The sequence below is a fragment of the Mus pahari genome, chromosome 22, assembly GCF_900095145.1.
Source record: "Mus pahari chromosome 22, PAHARI_EIJ_v1.1, whole genome shotgun sequence".
NCBI classification, from domain to species: domain Eukaryota; kingdom Metazoa; phylum Chordata; class Mammalia; order Rodentia; family Muridae; genus Mus; species Mus pahari.
This window is the reverse complement of record NC_034611.1, coordinates 24,867,656-24,882,455: the sequence shown is the minus strand read 5'-3', so window position 1 is coordinate 24,882,455 and position 14,800 is coordinate 24,867,656.

Below are 14,800 nucleotides of genomic sequence, written 5' to 3'. Positions count from 1 at the left end.
AGAGATGCGGGATGATCTAACATGTAAAACAATAATGAAAGTAAGAAGTCAAAGTATCTTCATTTGCAGATGATATCATGTTATTATACATAAAGATTTTACCATGAAAATGCTACATCTGATAAAGACGTTTAACAAAGTAGAAAGATACAAAATTAACAAAAATCACACGAAGAAAGAAATCAGGGAAACTATGTCTTTCACAATATCTTCAAAAAATATCTTGGGATAACTCTAATGAAGCAGTGAAAGACTTGTATAATTAAAACTTTAAGACACTGAGGAAAGAAAAGGCACCTAAAAATGGAAGACTCTTCTATCCTAATGGATTGACGGGACAAGTACTGTGAAAACATCTTCTACAGAATCATTGTAATCCCAATGAAAATTCTAACACAATTCTTCACAGAAAGTGAAAACTTAAAAAGATAATCTTAAACTTTATATGGAAACACACGTGTGTGTGTGTGTATACACACACACACACACACACACACACACACACAAACACACACACACTAAAATAATCCTTAATGATTAAAGAACTGCTAGGGATATCACCATCCCAGATTTAAAATTGTATTACAAAGCTATAGTAACAAGAACAGCATAATATTTGTACAAAAACAGACACTTTGATCAATGGGATCAAATAAAAGACCCAAACATATTTTATGCATCTAAAGATGCATTCTTTTGACACAGAATTCAAAAGTACACACTGGAGAAAAGACAGCATCATCAAAAAATTGTGCTGGAAAAACAGCATAGTCTTGTTTAGTAGAATGAAAATAGATCCATATCTATTACCCCATAAGATTAGACCCCTCGAATATGATAGAGGTGAACTTCTTGTCACAGAAAGAACTTTCTAATAAGGCCACCTACAGCACTACCATTAAAATGAAAAATTAATATAATGGAAGCTCATGAAGTTAAGAGGCTTCTTTGCAATTGACAAATGGGACCTCATAAAATTGCAAAGCTTCTGTAAGGCAAAAGACACTGTCGACAAGACAAAAAGGCCACCAACAGATTGGGAAAGGATTTTTACCAATCCTAAATCTGATAGAGGACTAATATCCAATATATACAAAGAGCTCAAGAAGCTGGACTCCAGAAATTCAAATAACCCCATTNAAAAATGGGGTACAGAGCTAAACAAAGAATTCTCAACTGAGGAATACCAAATGGCTGAGAAACACCTGAAAAAATGTTCAACATCCTTAGTAATCAGGGAAATGCAAATCAAAACAACCCTGAGATTCCATCTCACACCAGTCAGAATGGCTAAGATTAAAAATTCAGGTGACAGCAGATGCTGGAGAGGTTGTGGAGAAAGAGGAACACTCCTCCATTGCTGGAGGGATTGCAAGCTTGTACAACCACTCTGGAAATCAGTCTGGCAGTTCCTCAGAAAATTGGACATAGTACTACCGGAATACCCAGCAATACCTCTTCTGGGCATATACCCAGAAGATCTTCCAACTGGTAATAAGGACACATGCTCCACTATGTTCATAGCAGCCTTATTTATAATAGCCAGAAGCTGGAAAGAACCCAGATGTCCCTCAATAGAGGAATGGATACAGAAACTGTGGTACATTTACACAACGGAGTACTACTCAGCTATTAAAAAGAATGAATTTATGAAATTCTTGGGCAAATGGATGTATCTGGAGGATATCATCCTTAGTGAGGTAACCCAATCACAAAAGAAGTCACTAGATATGCACTCACTGATAAGCAGATATTAGCACAGAAACTTAGAATACCCAAGATACATCTTGCAAAACACAAGAAAACCAAGAAGGATGACCATCGTGTGGATACTTCATTCCTCCTTAGAATAAGGAACAAAATACCCATGAAAGGATATAGGTACAGAGACAAAATTTAGAGGTAAGATGAAAGGATGGACTATCCAGAGACTACCTCATCTGGGAATCCATCCCATCATCAGCCACCAAACCCAGATACTAATGCACATGCCAGCAAGATTCTGCTGAAGGGACCTTGATATAGCGGCCTCTTGTGAGGCTATGCCAGTGCCTGGCCAACACAGAACTGGATGCTCACAGTCAGCTATTGGATGGAACACAGGGCCCCCAATGGAGGAGCTAGAGAAAGTACCCAAGGAGCTGTAGGGGGCTGCAACCCTGTAGGTGCAACAACAATATGAACTGACCAGTACCTCCTGAGCTTGTTGTCTCTAGCTGCATATGTAGCAGAAGATGGCCTAATCGGCCATCATTGGGAAGATAGGCCCCTTGGTCTTGTAAACTTTATATGACCCAGCACAGGGGAAGGCCAGGGCCAAGTAGTGGGAGTGGGTGGGTAGGGGTGCAGGGGCGGGGGAGGTATAGGGAACTTTCAGGATAGCATTTGAAATGTAAATNAAGAAAATAATAATTAATTAATTAATTAATTTTTTAAAAAGAGGCCTCTTTGCACTGAAGGGAAACATCATTTGAGCAAAGCAGCAGCCTATAGAATAGGAAAAATATCTTTATCAATTATACATTTGATAAAGAGTATTATAATATACAAAGAATGGGAAAAAATAAACATCATGAAAAAATAAACTAATGAAAACTATAAGAACTAAAAAGATAAAATGTGAATGGCTAAAACTACACTTTAAATTTTTTTCAGCAGCCATAGCTTTCAGAGAAATACAAATTAAAAGTCTTTTGATGCCAGGGCCTATCCTAGCATCCAGTTCCCCAAGGAAGGCAAAAAGTGGGTATGGAGTCAGCAATGGGGGCCAAACTCTGCTTCCTTTTGGCAACTTAACTCTTTCATGCTTTTCAGGGAGGCCAAAGCTGTTGGCTTCTGGCCATTAACTACTGCTAATAGCAGCAAGAAAACAGAAAGTTACTTGGGTTTTTTTCTTTTTGACTCAGGCATCTCATTGGGCATAGGAGTGTTTTGGAGTTCCTTAACAATTCCGGAGCCAAATAGAAAAGAAAAGAAGTGGAGATATAGCAAAGAATGGCTATACCCCACTTTTTTCTTGTTCTTAGTTTGTATACTTTCTCTAAAAAATTACCTAATACAACTATCAGGTAAAACTATCAAGTTATAGCAGATAGATTTAGATTTAAAAATCACATCTCATGATGCTGATAGAAGATTTTAAGAAGGAAATAAATAACCCCCTTGGGGAAAAAAAAAACAACAACAGGAGAACACAGTTAAAAAGTAGGTGCCCTTAAAGAAAAAACACAAAAATCCCTTAAAGACTGACAGGAAAACACAATCAAACAAGTGAAGGAATTGAACAAAACCATCCAGGATCTACGAATGGAAATAGAAACAATAAAGAAATTACAAAGGGAGACAACTCTGAAGATAGAAAACCCAGGGAAGAGATCAGGAATCATAGATGCAAGCATCACCAATAAAATACGAGAAATAGAAGAGAGATTCTCAGGAGCAGAAGACACCATAGAAACATTGACACAACATTAGAAGAAAATACAAAATGCAAAAAGGTCCTAACCCAAAATATCCAGAAAATTCAGAACACAATGAGAAAACCAAACCTTAGGATAATAGGTATAGAAGAGAGTGAAGATTCCCAACTTAAAGGACCAGTAAATATCTTCAACAAAATTATAGAAAAAAAACTTCCCTAACCTAAAGAAAGAGATGAGCAAGAACATACAAGAAGCCTACAGAACTCCAGACTGGACCAGAAAAGAAATTCCTCCTGTCATATAATAATCAAAACATCAAATGCACAAAACAAAGAAAGGATTTTAAAAGCAGTAAGGGAAAAAGGTCAAATAGTATATAAAGGCAGACCTATCACAATTACACCAGATTTCTTCCAAAGACTATAAAAGCCAGAAAATCCTGAACAGACATCAAACAGACCCTAAGAGAACACAAATGGCAGCCCAGGCTACTATATCCAGCAAAACTTTCAATTAACATAGATGGAGAAACCAAGATACTCCACAATAAAACTAAATTTACACAGTATCTTTACACACATCCAGCGCTTCAAAGGATAATAAATGGAAAACCCCAACACAATGAGGGAAATTACACCCTAGAACAAACAAGAAAATAATCTTCATTTAACAAACATAAAGAAGGTAGCCACATAATCATAATTCCACCTCTAACAACAAAAATAACAGGAAGCAACAATTACTTTTCCTTAATATCTCTTAATATCAATTGACTCAATACCCCAATAAAAAGACATAGGCAAACAGACTGGCTACATAAACAGGACCCAACATCTTGCTACTTACAGGAAACCTATCTCAAGGACAAAGACAGACACTACCTCAGAGTAAAAGAATGGAAAACAATTCTCCAAGCAAATGGTACCAAGAAACAAAATGGAATAGCCATTCTAATAACAAGTAAAATCGACTTTCAACCTAAAGTTACCAAAATACATAAGGAAGGACACTTCATACCCATCAAAGGGAAAAATCTACCAAGAAAAACTCTCAATTTTGAACATCTATGCTCCGTATGCAAGGGCACCGTATTCATAAAAGACACTTTACTAAAGCTCAAAGCACACACTACACCTTACACACTAATAGTGGGAAACTTCAAGGCCCCACTCTCATCAATGGACAGATGATGAATACAGAAACTAAATAAAGACACAGTGAAACTAAGAGAAGTTGTGAACCAAATGAATTTAACAGATATCTATAGAACATTTTATCCTAAAACAAAAGAATATACCTTCTTTTAAGCTCCTCAGGATACCCTCTACAAAAATGGCCACATAATCAGTCACAAAACAAGCCTCAACAGATACAAGAATACTGAATTAATTCCATGAATCCTATCAGATCACCAGGGACTAAGGCTGTTCTTCAATAACAACATAAACAATAGAAAGCCTACATGAATGTGGAAGCTGAACAACACTCTATGCAATGGTAACCTGGTCAAGGAAGAACTAAAGAAAGAAATTGAAGACTTTTTAGAGTTTAATGAAAATGAAGCCACAATANANCTAAACTTATGGGACACAATGAAAGCAATACTAAGAGGAAAACTCGTGGCACTGAGTGCCTCCAAAAAGAAACTGGAAAGAACATACATTAGCAGCTTGATAGCACACCTAAAAACTCTAGAACAAAAGGAAGCAAATTTACCCAAGAGGAGTAGATGGCAGGAAATAATCAAACTCAGGGCTGAAATCAACCAACTAGAAACCAAAAGAACTATACAAAGAATCAACCAAACCAGGAGCTGGTTCTTTGAGAAAATCAACAAGATAGATAAACCCTTAACCAGACTAACTAGAGGGTACAGGGACAGTATCCTAATTAACAAAATCAGAAATGAAAAGGGAGACATAACAACAGAACCTGAGGAAATCCAAAACATCATCAGATCCTACTACAAAAGCCTAGACTCAACAAAACTGAAAAGCCTGGATGAAATGGACAATTTTCTAGACAGATATCAGGTACCAAAGTTAAATCAGGATCAGATAAACCATCTAAACAGTCCACAACCCCTAAAGAAATAGAAGCAGTCATTAATAATCTCCCAACCAAACATAAAACAAAAAAAACAAAAACAAAAACAAAAAAACAAAAAACAAAAACACAGGACCAGGTGGATTTAGTGAGGAGGTCTATCAGACCTTCAAGTAAGACCTAATACCAATACACTTCAAACTATTCCACATAATAGAAACAGAAGGAACACTTCCCAATTCATTATATGAAGCCACAATTTCTCTGATACCTAAACCACACAAAGACCCAGCAAAGAAAGAGAACTTCAGACCAATTTCCCTTATGAATATCAATGCAAAAATAATAAAATTCTTTCAAAATGAGTCCAAGAACACATCAGAATGATCATCCATCACAATCAAGTAGACTTCATCCAAGGGGTTCAGGGATGGTTCAATAAATGGAAATCCCTCAATACCATCCATTATATAAACAAACTCAAAGGGGGAAAAAAAACACATGATCATCTCATTAGATGGTGAGAAAGCATTTGACAAAATCCAATACCCCTTCATGATAAAAATCTTGGAAAGATCAGGAATTCCAGGCCCATACCTAAACAGAGGGAAAACAATATACAGCAAACCATTAATCAGCATCAAACAAAACGGAGAGAAATTTGAAGCAATCCCACTAAAATCAGGGACTAGACAAGGCTACCCACTCTCTCCCTACCTATTCATTATAATACTTGAAATCCTAGCCAGAGCAATTAGACAGCAAAAGGAAATCAAAGGGATACAAATTGGAAAGGAAGAAGTCAAAATATCTTTATTTGCAGATGATATGATAGTATACTTAAGTGACTCTAAAAATTCCATGAGGAAACTCCTAAAGATAATAAATAACTTATGCAGTAGATGGATATAAAATTAACTCAAGCAAATCAGTGGCCTTTCTCTACACAAAGGATAAACAGGCTGAGAAAGAAATTAGGGAAACAACACTCTTCACAATAGTCACAAATAATATAAAATACCTTGATATGACTCTAACTAAGGAAATCAAAGATCTATATGATAAGAACTTCAAGTCTCTGAAGAAAGAAATCAAAGGAGATCTCAGAAGATGGAAAGATCTCTGATGCTCATGGATTGGCAGGAATAACATCTGGAATAACAAAAAACCTAGCAAAAACTATTCTCAACAATAAAAGAACCTCTGGTGGAATCACCATCCCTGACTTCAAGCTGTACTACAGAGCAATTATGATTAAAAACTGCATGGTACTGGTAGAGCGACAGGCAAGTAGATCAATGAAATAGAATTGAAGACACAGAAATGAGTCCACACATCTATGGTCACTTGTTCTTTGACAAGGGAGCTAAAACCATCCAGTGGAAAGAAGACAGCATTTTCAACAAATGGTGCTGGCTCAACTGGCTGTTACCATGTAGAAGAATGCGAATTGATCCATGTTTATCTCCTTGTTCAAAGCTCAAGTCTAAGTGGATAAAGTAACTCCTCATAAAACCAGAGATACTGAAACTTATAGAGGAGAAAGTGGGGAAGAGCCTCAAAGATATAGGCACACGGGAAATTTTCCTGAACAGAACACCAATAGCTTATGCTCTAAGATCAAGCATTGACAAATGAAACCTCATAAAATTGCAAAGCTTCTATAATACAAAAAACACTGTTAATAGGAGAAAACAGCAACCAACAGATTGGAAAAAGATCTTTACCAACCCTACATCTAATAGAGGGCTAATATATACAAAGAACTCAAGAAGTTAGACTCCAAAGAACCAAAGAACCCTATTAAAAATAGAGTACAGAGCTAAACAAAGAATTCTCAGCTGAGGAATCCCAAATGGCTGAAAAGCACCTAAAGAAATGTTCAACATCCTTAGTCATCAGGAAAATGCAAATCAAAACAACCCTGAGATTCCACCTCACACCAGTCAGAATAGCTAAGATTAAAAACTCAGGTGACAGCAGATGTCTTCAAGGATGTGGGAAAGAGGAACACTCCTCCATTGTTGGTGGGACTGCAAGCTGGTACAACCACTCTGGAAATTCGTTTGGCAGTTACTCAGAAAACTGGACATAGTACTATGTGAGGACCCAGCTCTACCACTCCTGGGTATATACCCAAAAGATGATCTAACATGTAATTGTAATAAGGACATATGCTCCACTATGTTTATGGCAGCCTTATTTTTTAATAGCCAGAATCTGTAAACACCCCAAATGACCCTCAGTAGAGCAATGTATATAGAAAATGTAGTACATTTATACAATGGAGTACTACTTAGCTATTAAAAGCAAAGAATTTATGAAGTTCTTAGGCAAATGGATGGAACTAGAAAATATCCTGATTTTGAGGTAACCCAATCACAAAAGAACACACATGGTATGCACTTACTGATAAGTGGATATTAGCCCAGAAGCTAGGATTACACAAGATACAATTCACAGGCCACATGAAGCTCAAGAGGAAGGAAAAACAAAGTGTGGATACTTTGGTCCTTCTTAGAAGGGGGAACAAAATTCCTCTGGGAGAAGATACAGAGACAAAATGTGGAGCAGAGACTGAAAGAAAGGTCATCCAGAGACTGTCCCACCTGGGGATCCATCCCACACCAGTCACCAAACCCAGACACTCTTGTGGATGCCAAGAAATTCTTGCTGACAGGAGTCTCCTGAGAAGTTCTGCCAGTGCCTGACAAATACAGAGGTGGGCTCTCAGCCAACCATTGGACTAAGCACAGGGTCCCCAATGGAGGAGCTAGTAAAAGGATCCAAGGAGCTGAGGGGGTTTGCAGCCCCCAGGAGGAAAAACAATAGGAACCAACCTCTACCCCCAGAGCTCCCAGGGACTAAACCACCAGCCAAAGAGTACGAATGGAGAAACCCATGGCTCCAGCCGCATGTGTAGCAGAGAATGGCCTTGTCGGTCATCTATGGGGGGAGAGGCCCTTTGTCCTGTGAGGCCTCGATGCCCCAGCTTAAAGGAGTGCCAGGACCAGGAAGCAAGAGTGAGTGGATTGGTAAGCAGGGGAAGGGGTAGAGGATAGAGAGTTTTTGGAGGGCAACCAGGAAGTGGAATAACATTTGAAATGTAAATAAAGAAAATATCTAATAATAAATTGCAATAATAAAAAGAAATGTAAATCAAGAAAATATCTAATAAAAATCATATGAGCTGCCCCCCCCAAAAAAGACTAGTACCTTACTGAACATTCATTATGTATTTTATGAATTCACAAGCTCATTATAAGTTTAAAGCAATAGTTTTTATGTCACAAGGTAATGTGGCTTCGTCAAGAGACTAATCTGCTGCCTTTTGTCTTATTAATTTGAAGTCTTGTATAGATAAACTAATCAATATTTTATTTTCTGTCCTTGCACCTACAATAAATTGTCCATTCCCAGTTTATGATCTTCAGTTACCAGATAGTGATATCATTCCTAACCTATAGGGAATGTTTTCCTAGATTGTAAATTTATTCAAAGCCTGCTTTCTTTTCCTAGTGCAATTAGCCCATGAAACCTGAAGTGCTCTATATGCAGCTTTTGTTCTATAGGGGACTTGAGATAACTTTTATCAATTCAGGAGTTTTATAAAGTCATTAAAAGGAATTATGAAATCATCAACTCATCTACACAGCATTATACAGAAGATGTACACAGAAGGTACATCTTCATATTAATTCTGTAGATATGCCCAGGAATCATGAGGTTATGTAATGGTGGCAGGAAAGGCATATCAGCAGTGAGAAGCAATTTTGGGATGAAGTCTCTGAGGACCTTGCATCTCAGAGCACACCCACTGTAGCCATGCAAAACGGTAGGTCATCTTCAGAAATATTTGCTTGCCATAATCTTTCCTATGATGGCTTCTGACACTTTGAGAATTCATCTTATTCAACTAAAAGTGACCAAGACTAATACAAAAAAAAATGAAAACACATGTTGACAGATATGTTGGGAGAGACATTTATTCATTGCTGGTAGAGTGCAAACTAGTACTATGCAAATCAGTATAGAGTTTCCTCAAAATGCCAAAAATCCATCTATCACAAAGTCCAACTATATCACTTTTGGGTATATACCCAAAGGACTTAATATCTTTCTATGGAGATACTTATTCATTCATCTTTATTGCTGCTCTATGTAAAATATGTAGAAACTAGAAAAAAACTAAATGTTCACCAGCTGATGAATGGATAAGAAAAATATGTTGCATTTGAACTATGGGATATTATTAAGTTGTTAAGAAATTTGAAATTAGTAGGTAAATTGAGCTATAAATAATCTTATTAGATGAGGTAACCCAAATCCAAAAAGATAAATATTGCATGCTTTGACTTTTTAAAAAGTACAACTACCTGTTTACCTGTGTTCTCATATATATATATGTTTTGTCTTATATGTAGATGTTAGCTTTTAAGGTTTTGATGTGTGTGTTTCAATCAGAATAACAGCAGAGATTAGGGAGCCTCTAAGGGACCAGGGAGGAGATCTTCCAAGGAAGGAGGAATAAAATATAGTGTTATAAAGAGATAAAGGAAAAACTATGATGGAAGCTTAAATGAGAAGCAGGGTGGAAGGGCAAGGTAAAGGAAAGAATATGGAGAGGGACAATTAACACTGAAGTCATTTTGAGAAGTCATATGAAAACCAACTACTATAGAGGCTTTCTAAATATATATACATATATGAAAGAAATTTAAATTGAGTCACCATATAATGGGAAAGACAATGCCCTAACTAGACATCATATGCAACCAAGTAAAATCTCCAGTGTCAAGAGTGAGTTACACCTTGCTATTTCCTTGGCCAAAGGGGTCCCATAGATTGCCTGTCAAACATAACACTATTGCCAAGGCTACTGTTTACTTCCCACAACCTGATGATAATACTCTATTGATGGAAGCACCACCTTTGTCATGGAGAAATCAACTTGCTGTCCAACGAGAAGCTTCACTTCTACTAACTAGCATCCATGCTGGAAGGTACTTCGTATACTACTAGAGGAGAAAAGTAGCCATCAACATTACCTAGCTATAAACATTGAAACCTGTAACAATGACCTGCCTACAAAACATACTGGTACAATAGTGACACAGATGTTATGGTAGTAACCAACCACTTTTTAGTTAGATTTAAGACTTATAAAATCCATATCCAACACTACCAAAGTAGCCATGAACCTGAGACTAGATAGGCCCTAGGAGGACACATATTACTACTATACTGCTAAATGAACATAGCAATGAAATTACTCCCAATGACATATTACTATACATATAGTTCAATGTCTCACTCAAGCCTCATCAGGGAAGTTTTTACAGTAGAATTAACACAAAACTCCACAACTGTGTAGAGTTAGACACTTTGGAGTAGTCAAGCATAAATGAGATGTTTTTACCACACCACTCTCTTAAGGCTCAGGAATCTTTGTAAAAGAAAGGGCAGAAAGAGTTTCAGAGGCAGAGATTGTAGATGAGTCCAAAGAACAGCATCTTCCAGCCACAACAAGGCTCTGTATAGATGAACTTACATAGACTGACAACATGCACAAGACCTGCAAAGACTCAAAAGAGAAAAAAATTCCAACATTTGAAAAGGGGCTGTGAACACAAAGTTCCACCCCCTAACCAAGAAGCTTATTGCAATTGATGCCTGCTAGCAAAAGAAAAACTAAATTAGTGTCATTGATTATATCAACCCCACTCTGGGTCAGGTTCCTTGCTCAGGGGTTGTGCCTGCTTTTTTGTTTTGTTTTACTTTGGCTTGGTATTTTTTCGTCTATGGGCTGTTTATTTTCATTTTTGTTTGGTTTGGTTTTTGAGGGAGAGAGTGAAGGGAAGAGGATAAGCATCATGGAGTTGGGTGGGTAGGAAAGTGAGGAGTATCGGGAAGGACTTGGGAGGGGAGAGAATATGATCAATATAGACATAGTATGAAAAATCTAAATTAAAAAGGACAACTTTATCAATCAAAACATAAAGAAACAAAAAGAACTAATTAAATAACTCAGTTATGCTTTCTATGGGAAGATGTTGACACTCTGCACTTTCTAAATAATCTGTTTCACTGCATATATAATACTAAAATGTTCAACACTCATGGCAAGCACCTCCCAAAGCCTGGGCAGCTAAAGGTGTAAAGGATGCTATGAGCAGAAACTGCAGTGAACAAAGGGATACAGAGTTCTTCGAATAGTCTGAGGCTCAGGGGAAGAAGTACCTTAGAGGATTCCATCATCAGGCTGTGATTTAACCGCATTGAGACAAAGGATGAAACTCTTACATGAGTCAGATGTTCTATATCTGGCTATATAAACAGGTACAAGTTATAGCGTGCATGGGAAAGACAATAAATCAAAACCAAACTGGTACAGCTAGACTCTAAAAGCCAGTTTGATTACTCTCTGCACATCTGCCAATTCCCAGGTCTAAGATCACCTGCTGTGTTGTATGAATGAAAGTGTTACATCCCATTACCTGCTTTGCCTGTCACCCATATGGCTGTCAGCAGAGAAGTATTTATTGAGCCTCCCACAGATGAGTAATTTTAGAAACTAAATTAACTAGAAAAGATTCAAGGGTAGAATAATTACTAAGCTCCTTTTTAAAAAAAAATCACTGGGTATTATTATTATTATTATTATTATCCATAAAAAGCAGCAAATCCTGTGTTCCTTATAAGAACCCAGCACAGAACTCACCCTGAAAACACTAGTCTAAAATAAAGAAAACTAGGATGGAGCACAGGCCATCAGATCTGAAGTAAAGATTAATTATGGTTGTGACGCCTTACCTTGCACATGCCTTATCTCATTCACACCTACTCCAACTCATAAATGATGAAAGCAAGTTTCAGCAAGAATGGGTAACACAGATAGCAAAGACAGACAAAACCAAGCACAGGCCTGTGAAAACGGGTTTACACCAGGCAGTGGTGGTACATGCCTTTCTTTAATCCCAGCATTCAGGAGGCAGAGGCAGGAGGATCTCTGAGTTCAAGGCCAGCCTAGTCTACAGAGCAAGTTCGGGACAGCCTGGGCTGCAAAGAGAAACCTGTCTCTTTAAAAAAAAAAAAAAAAAAAAAGACTAAGCGCATACTCAAAGCCTTTACCCACCAGCCTACAAATTATAGATAGGGATTTTCACATTCCTATTATGATGCTCAACTCTTGATATATGTTATTGCCCCAGAATGTCATAGGAGCAAAGCTGAAAAGCAACACGACTGCTTCCTTGAAACGTGAGGGCTCAGTAGTAGTTCTAAGTAACCTTGGACTGATTCTTGGGATTGTGGTCTTCTTTGAAATGTGTCACATAGGGTCCAGGAAAACTTTCCTTGTATCTCTGTTATGCAAACTGGCCTTTCAGTTACACCTTTAGATGTTTAGATTATTTGTTTCCTTGGGTTTGGTTAAATCTCAAAATTCTAGCTGTTCTTTACCACCTCCCTCCCTCCTTGGCAATATCCTCATGTGAGCGCAAACGCAGCTTTATCTCTCTTCTGTTTTTGTCAAAGATGTGTTTACATATACTTACACGTTGCAGGCTTGGTTTGATTCAAAGTTAGGAACTAGTGTGGAAATCATTCCCATCCCTCTGTCCTCTGTGGACTTTTGTCAGGAGAGTTCTTTTGTAGGAGCAACATTCTTTGCCTCTCGTGGACCTTGAATTTCTCCCTCTTCTCAAGATTCAGTATTCCTCTCTAGGAAAAAAAAAAAAATCTCACCAGGCCCTGAGTTTGTGTAAATGTCTTCTCATCTCCTTTCTCTTCAAAAACTTCTCCCCTTCATAAAGAGTATTGTCTACCTTACTCCTCCATGCAATACCTATGCCCAGGGCAGGCCTCTAGAGAAACAAGATTGGGTTTGTTCTTACTATGATTAGGTGGGTTATATCTAAATTATTGTCTTCAAGTTCCACTAACAGAGTTGATGTTCCGGTACCCACCCAATCTGTCTTTTGCAGACTTCTACAGCTGTTCTAAAGTTTGAGTAAAAAACATAATTCACTAGCACCATATCATACTAGAAATAATAATCACTACAAAATGGCAGTTGCTGTGATACTAGCAACTCAGGAGGCAGAGATGAGATCACAAAATCAAGGTTGGGTACTTTTATGTTAACTTGCCACAAGCTAAAGGCATCTGCAAGGTGAAAAACCTCAATTAGGAAAACGCTTCTATAATATCAAGCTATGGGCATTTTCTTAATTAGTTATTGGAGTGGGAGGGATCATCCCATTGTGGGTGGTGCTATTCCTGGGCACCAAGGTGGCACCATTGTGGGTGGTCCAAGGTCCTGTAAGAAAACAGGATGAGCAAGCCACCTCAAGTTAGTAAGCAATACCAGTCCATGGCATGTATATCAGCTCCTGCCTCCAGGTTCCAGATCTGCTTGAGTTCCTGTCCTGACATTTTTCAATGATGGACTATGGTGTGGAAATACAAGCCAAATAAACCCTTTCCTCCCTAACTTGCTTTTTGGTCATGGTGTTTGAGCGTAGCAATAAAAACCCTAACTAGATAGTCAGTTTGGGCTGTAGAGCCAGTTCCAGGCCAGCCTGAGCTACATAGCATGACTGTCTCAAAAGCAGCATGCAAACATACAAATTATTTCCTTTAAAAATACTGGTTTTGGTAGAGCATGAAGTACATTTTATATGTAAGCAATTCATATTTCAATTTTATCATCTTTCACGTATCTACTTCAAAATAATCTTCTGTGACTTATTTATTCAGATGATTGATATTTGATTAAATCTAGCAAGAATACACTCAAGTTTAATATCTAACTACACTTGAAGCAAGACATTTTTCAAACAAGTTTTCAATTGTATAGGATTTCTTTATAATACATTAACATGATTTAAAATACCCAAGTTAATATTAAGAAATACCACGTTTGAATACACTCTAGAGTTTTAAGAATTATATAGATATTGACTATAAAGATGTATTTTTTTTTCAGTATTAGAGATCAAATCTTGAATGTTATGTATGCTAGCAAGAACCCTAAGTCACATCCCTAGCTCAAAAATGTTTGATCCTTGTGCATATGGGCACAAATATGTGTGTGTGTGTGTGTGTGTGTGTGTGTGTGTGTGTGTGTGTGTGTGTGCAGGTACACAGCACATATGGAAATGTGAGGATCACCTTAAATATTGTCCTCCCTGTTTAAGATAGGGTCTTTTGTTGTTCACTGGGGGATATGCCAGGCTAGATGGCCCTCAAGCTTCTGTGTTTCTCCTATCTCTATTTCTGATTGCCTCATAGGAGAAATGGAATTACAGATATGCAGCACTACATCCAGT